Genomic DNA, 7,130 nt, shown 5'->3' on the forward strand with positions numbered 1-7,130 from the left:
CAGACTCTTATTTATTGCTTTATCTCTGCCTTCAACACCATAGTTCCAACTAAGCACATATCAAACCTCTGCAATGCGGCAGACCGCAATATGTAGGGATAGGTGACTACAGCTGTTCCACAATAATCATTAACACCAGCCTCCATAAGGCTACACACTCAGCCCACTACTATACCCCGTCTACACTCAATTTGTGGCCAAATTCAGCTCTAACTTCATTTAAAAATTTGCTGATGACATCAACATTGTGTTTCGGTTCTTAAACAATGATGGCACACAGTACAGGAAAGAGGTGAACACCTTAGTGGCATGATGTAAAGACAACAATCTCTCCCTCAATGTCAACAAAATGAAGGAGCTGGTCATTGATTTCGGGAACCAGGGTGAAGGACATGCCCCTGTTCGTATCAATGGTGCTGAGGTGGAGATGGTCGAGAGCTTCAAGTTCCAAGGAGTAAATATCACCAATGATCTGTCCTGGTCCATCCACGTCAACTCTACAGTCAAGAAAGGACACTGACACCTCTATTTCCTCAGAAGGTTAAGGAAATTCGGCATGTCCACAATGACCCTTACCAATTTTTATAGATGCACCATAGAAAACATCCTATCTGAATGCATCACAGCTTGATACGGCAACTGCTCCGCCCAAGACCGCAAGTAATTACAGAGAATTGTGAACACAGCCCAGTCTATCATGAAATCTGGCCCTCCGTCCATTGACTCCACCTATACTGCCTCGTAAAAGCAGGAAGTATGTTCAAGGACCCCTCCCACCCTCGTTTTACTTGCTGCCACCCTCTTCTATTGGGCAGAAGATACAAAGTTTTGAAAACACGTACCAACAGATTCAAGAGCAACTTCTTCTCTGCTGTTATCACATTTTTGAACAGACTTCTAATATATTAGAATTGATCTTTCTCTGCACGTTATCTGTAGCTGTAACACTATATTTTTCATTTTGTTCTATTAGCCTGATGTACTTACGTAAGGTATGATTTTCTGGATAACACGCAAAACAAAACTTCTCACTGTATCTTGGTACATGTGACAATAATAAATCAAAGCAAATGGAATAAACTTTTATTAACACCAAGAAGAATGAGAAATATTAACTTTACACAATAGGTATAATCTTTTGGGGCCTGAGCAATGTGGGCAATGACGAGTGATCAAGGAGAATTGCATCAGACGTCGAGCAAGGCTTGCCTCAATATTGGAAGCTGCTGGCTGCAATTTCGAGCAGAGTTCTAGATGTTAAGACAACATTTTCATTACGCAGCAGCAAGATGCCTATTAAGGGGGGATTTTTGCTTTTCGTCAGTCTAATTAACTGCATTTCTTTGTTCATTAATATGTAGCCACCTTTCTTACCACCTGCCATAAGGAAACTAAACTCTGAAAATTCTTGACATAGAGGTCTCAGCAGAAACCTGATGACACCAGCTCATTGCTTGCTCCTAAAGACTTCCCCTCGCACTCTGGGAAACAACAACTCAGGGTATGATTCATTGGCCATGACTGGACAGACTCATATCCTTGGATCTTGGCATCGGACATATACCAGCCACTCTTCATTATCGTGGCATTTCTTTGATCCACATACAGGATATTTCTGCACTGCAAAGTTGCACCTCGAGCACAGGGGCAACTATTATCACAAACAGAAGTCACTGGAAAACCTCGGCAGGTCTGGCAACATCTGTGAAGAAACAATCAGAGTTAACATTTCAGGTCAGGTGATCCTTTCTCAGAACTGATAATAGCTAGGAAAACCCCATCCCCCTCCTTATCTTCTGCATATAAACCAATATTTTCCTAGCTACCGTCAGTTCTGGGAAATGCTGCCAGACTTGCTGAGCTTTACCAGCAAATTCTGTTCGTGTTCCTGATTTACAGCATCTGCAGTTCTTTCGGTTTTTATTAACTATCATCACAATGCTGCTGCAAGGACACTTTGCATGCAAGAACAGGCATCCAGCTGACTGGTTGGCCCAGACTGTGTCTCAGGCATCTTTGGTTGCCCTCTTAGCGCTTGGTCACTATGAGCCTACCTACATGCTTACAGCATCACTGTCTTGCATTTTTGTCCTTTGCTCCCTCAGCCAGGCTCACAGTACTTTGTCTTTCCCTGCTGTTTTCTTACAGACACAAAGCCATGAAGATTGTGGTGATTGTCAGCAGACAAGTCAAGGAAGGCAGTCTTCAGTAAGGTGTCCTGGCACAAAACGTCGAGAGCAGTGTCTGTTACCCAACGAGGGGCTTAGACATGTCAGTTAATTGCTTGGGGCAAAATCAGGAACCTCTCCTCATAAAGAGTGAGGAGCCTAATGTCAGGAAGCCCACCTCCATCTTGGCTCATTCTGCCCTATCATAGACTATTTTCTTCAGCAATGAGAGAAAGTGAAGGATTGTGGAAGATTAAAGTGGATGGCACAGCTATTAGTGTTAGTGGGTACTGGAGAAAAGTAATTAATTGTCCCGAGCAAATGAATAAGCAGCACAGAGGCCATGAAGTGTTTGTGGTGTTGGGGGAATAGGATGGATGAGTGCGAGTGAGGGAAGATGTTGCATGCAATAGTGACAGTTGTATAGGCATGAGCCTTGTTGGGACGTTGGCACAGTAGCAATGATTGAGTGTGTGTGAGGTAGCAGAGGCTGGAGGAAGACACCGTGGATGTAGACCCACTGATTCACAGAATCAATACAAAATAAGAATACATTTTCCAGTTACCAACATGGCCAACTAAAAACCTCATCTCTCTCAGATTTAAAAAAAAATGTTTACCAGCCAGGTTTCTTAATAAACAAAATTATGGGTTTATTATCAAAACAAAACTTACTCAATAAAGATACAACAATTGGTTAATGTACACTGTCAGTAATATAAGTACAAATGCTCAGTCCTGAAAATATGTCCAGAACACAAACATAGACATACAATTTCCAAGAAAAAGAAAACAAGTACAGATTTTGCTGCAGAGATTGGCTGTCTGGGAGAAAAATACTTCTATTCTTGAATACAAAAGGATAAGGTGTAAAATGTTCTGGACTTCATTGCTTTCATGTTCTGGCATGCGTGACTAAACCAATGGGTTATTCATGAAGGCAAAAACAATAAAGTATAGAAAGTCTGCCGTTTTTTTGTTTTGTTGCTCTTATGTTCTGGCACATGTGGCCAAGTAACTAATCACACATTGTTCTCTGAAATACAAGTCTTGAGATGTTTCCTCAATCTTTCTTCCAAAAGAACAAATAGGTTTCAACTTGAACTCAAAAAGAGGATTTTGTTTTCAGAAATGAGAGAATTAGCTGACAGCTTTTTTTTAACGAAGCTATCATCCATATGCATCACATAACGCAAGAATCTTCTCCAAGTCAGTCACTGTACAGAAATAGCTCCAGCAGGGGTCCACAGCAAAGCAAATAGTTACTATCAATCATCTGAGTTACAAGATGCCTTGTTAAAAAAAAACTCGAATGTCCACAGTGAACGTTAAAAACGTCTTTTAAAGGAATGTCCACAAAGTATGAAACATAATCATTTTCCAAATTTTTTCAAACCTTAACTCTCCAGCAATTTTAAAAACTCTCAAATAAGAACAAGGTACTGCAAATGCTGGAGATTGGATATATAAACAGAAAGTGTCAGAAAGTCTCAGCAAGTCTGTCAGTAATTAGAGAAAGAAACAGAGAAAATATTTCAAGTCCAATGACTCTTCCTTGGGCTTGGAATATTCACACTGTTTGTCTGTCCACCATTACTCCAGACCTTTTCTCCAGCACTTTCCAGTTATAATTTTAAATAAAAAACATCTTCATGACTATCTTCGTTAATGACTTGAAGGTAAATTTCACAAGAATCAAGTTAATGCGACCTAACGAAGGTAATCTTTTGAAAATATGGGAGGATCATTTTGTGAATTTGGGAGACAAATGACAAAATCAATGTAGTAAAATTGGAAGTGCTTAATCATGGATCAAAATTTTGGAAGACTCATTTTCTTTCTGTTGAAATCATACAATGCACATGAAACATGAAAGAGATCCGGAATCCTGATTTTCAACATTTGGAAAACAATGAATTTCAACAATGTTCACTGGCTGTAAGCTTGGCATGACCAGGAAGGAGAGATCACGTCTGGAAGTAAGGCACAGCCCGTATATTTCTAGGATTTTGGAGCAGTGTGGAAATTCAGTGCAGAAGGGAAGAGGTGTGTTTTGTTTTTATGGCTCATGATTTGTAAGGTTATTTAACAGGATAAATTGAAGCCCAGCATTGGGGTCCAGCACAGAACAGAGTGTCATCACAGGAAACCCAAAAGTTCATTGTCTGGTAATAGCACCTAATTTGACTATCTACTATAAGTTTCTTTCAGATTAAAGGTAAATAGAAGAAATATTTTACAGATTAAAAGCTAAAATACCAGTAGAACTTCTTTTTTTAATCAATTAAGAACAAAGTTACTAAAATCATGATGCAGGGCCAGGTGATGTGTTATACCTGCATGATGTGGGAGCTGGTGGATGCCATTGAGTTTCATAATGACTATATCTGTAGAAAGTTATTGTTGCTTCAGGAACTCCAGCTCAGAGTTAATGAGTTGGAATCGAAGCTTGGAACACTGGCATGGTAGGGAGAGGTGCAGTGTTTCAGGAGGCTATCGGGCCACTTAGATTAATGATCTCAAATTTGGTCAGTGGTCAGGGACAGGAGGGTATGACTATAAGTGCAGCAGGTAGAGGCATCCAGGAGATTGTGTTGCAGGAGCCTCAGCCCTTGAGCTTGTCTAAAAAGTTTAAGATTCTTGCTCACTGTATGGATGAGAGTAGGGCCTGTAGGGAGGATGAGCAAACTGACCGTAGCACCATGGTACAGGGAGCCATTCAAGAGGAAGGAGAAAAGAGAAAATTGTTGTAATTAGGGATAGTATAGTCAGGGGAACAAACACTGTTCTCTGTGGCCAGGATCAAGAGTCCTGAAGGCTGTGTTAACTGCCTGGTGCCCAGGTTGAGGATATCTCATCTGGGTTTTTTCATAGATAGAATCCCTACAGTGTGGAAACAGGCCCTTCGGCCCAACAAGTCCACACCGATCCACAGAGCATCCCACCCAGGCCTGTCCCCCCATAACCTACCTAATCTACACATCCCTGAACACTACTGGCAATTTGGCATGGCCAATCCACCTAGCCTGCACATTTTTGAACTGTGGGAGGAAACCGGAGCACCTGGAGGAAACCCACACAGATATGGGGAGAATGTGCAAACTCCACACAGACAGTGCAGAGGAACTTGGAGTGGGAGGGGAAAGATTCAGTTGTTGTGGTTTACATAGATACCAATGACATGGGTCGAAAGAGGAAAGAAATTCTGCTGAGGGAATATGAGCAGCTAGGGACTAAATTAGAAAGCAGAACCAAAAAAGTAATAATCTCCGGATTACTATCAAAGCCACAAGCTAATTGACACAGGTCAACAAGATTGAAGAGATAAACATATGGCTCACAGATTGGTGTTTGAGAAACTGGTTCAAATTAATGGGATATTGGCACCAGTACTGGGAAAAGAGGGAACTGTGGATAGGGCTTTAAACTAAATAGTTGGGCAGGGGAGGGGGGCGCGGTGTCACTGGCATGAAAAATTAGAAAAATCCAAGGATAGGATTGCAGATTGGTGATGGGCTTGATTGTTACCAGAAAATAAAGAAAGGGACAGAATGTGTGGATGTACCAAGGAAACATAAAAGTATAGGGAAATTTAAAGGCCATATATCTTAATGCACATAGCAGTTGAAATAAGGTAGATGAACTATCAGTGCAAATTGAGGTAAATGAATATAATCTCATAGCCATTGTTGAAACATGATTACAAGAAGATCAAAACTGAGAACTTAACATTCAGGGATATTTAACCTTCAGGAAAGACAGGAGAGATAGAAAAATTGGTGGGCTAGCACTGAAAATAAGAGATGAAATGAGGATAGTTGTGGGAGCAGTCTAGGCTTGGATGATGTAGAGTCCATTTAGACAGAGGTAAAAAAAACAGTAAAGAAGGTATTGATAAGAGTAATGTATAGACCCCCAAACAGTAGCCATTCTGATGGAAAGGCTATCACTCAACAAATAATTAAGAGAATTTAAGTAGAATATAGCAATAATTATGGGTGACTAAAATCCTCATTGTGATTTGGTTACTTGAATTGGAAAGGGTAGCAACAACAGCAATTTCATAGAGTACATTAGGAACAGTTTCCTGGAGCAATATATCATGGAGCCAAGCAGGGAGCAGGTTGTCCTGGATCTGGTAATGGCCAATGAGGCTGGTTTAATATAATCTAAGAGTAAAATAATTCCTAGGAAGTAACGATCACAACATTAAAGAATTTAACATTACTTTCAGAAGTGAGAAACTTAGGTCAGAAACGACGGTATTTATTTTGAATATAGGGATCTACAAAGAAATGAGGAAAGATTTGCCTAAAGTTAACTGGGTGCATAGATTAGCAGGAATGGCAGTTAGCAAGCTGTAGTAGATATTTCACGAAGTAATCCATGACTCTCAGCAAAAATATATCCCAGTAAGGAGGAAAAATTCTAAGAGAGGGATTAGCTAACAAAGGCGAACCAAGGAAGTTAAAGAGAATATTAAGTTGAAAGAAAATGCATATAAATTGGCAAAATGTCAGTGATAGCCCGAAAGACTGGGATAAATCCAGAATCCAGCAAAGAAGAACTAAAAAGATAATAAAGACAAAGTAAATTATGAGGGCAAACTAGCAATGAATGTAAAAACTAACAATAAGAGTTCTTCTAAATATGTAAAAAGGAAGAGAGAGGTCAGAGTGAAGACAAGCCCTTTAGAAAATGGATTTGGGTATTTAGTTATGGGCAGCAAGAAAATGGCACAGGAGTTAAATAGATATTTTACATCAGTATTAAAGGTGGAAGGTACTTCAAATATCCCATCAATACTAAAGAATATGGGGGAGGAGTTAAGTGCCAGAAACATCACTAGAGAAGTAGCATTTGACAAACTAATGGGGCTAAAGGCAGTTAAGTCCCCTGGCTCTGATAGCTTGCAAGACAACAAGGTGCAGGGCTGGATGAACACAGCAGGCCAAGCAGCAT

This window comes from Rhincodon typus, chromosome 12, assembly GCF_021869965.1.
Source record: "Rhincodon typus isolate 14 chromosome 12, sRhiTyp1.1, whole genome shotgun sequence".
Classification (NCBI taxonomy): domain Eukaryota; kingdom Metazoa; phylum Chordata; class Chondrichthyes; order Orectolobiformes; family Rhincodontidae; genus Rhincodon; species Rhincodon typus.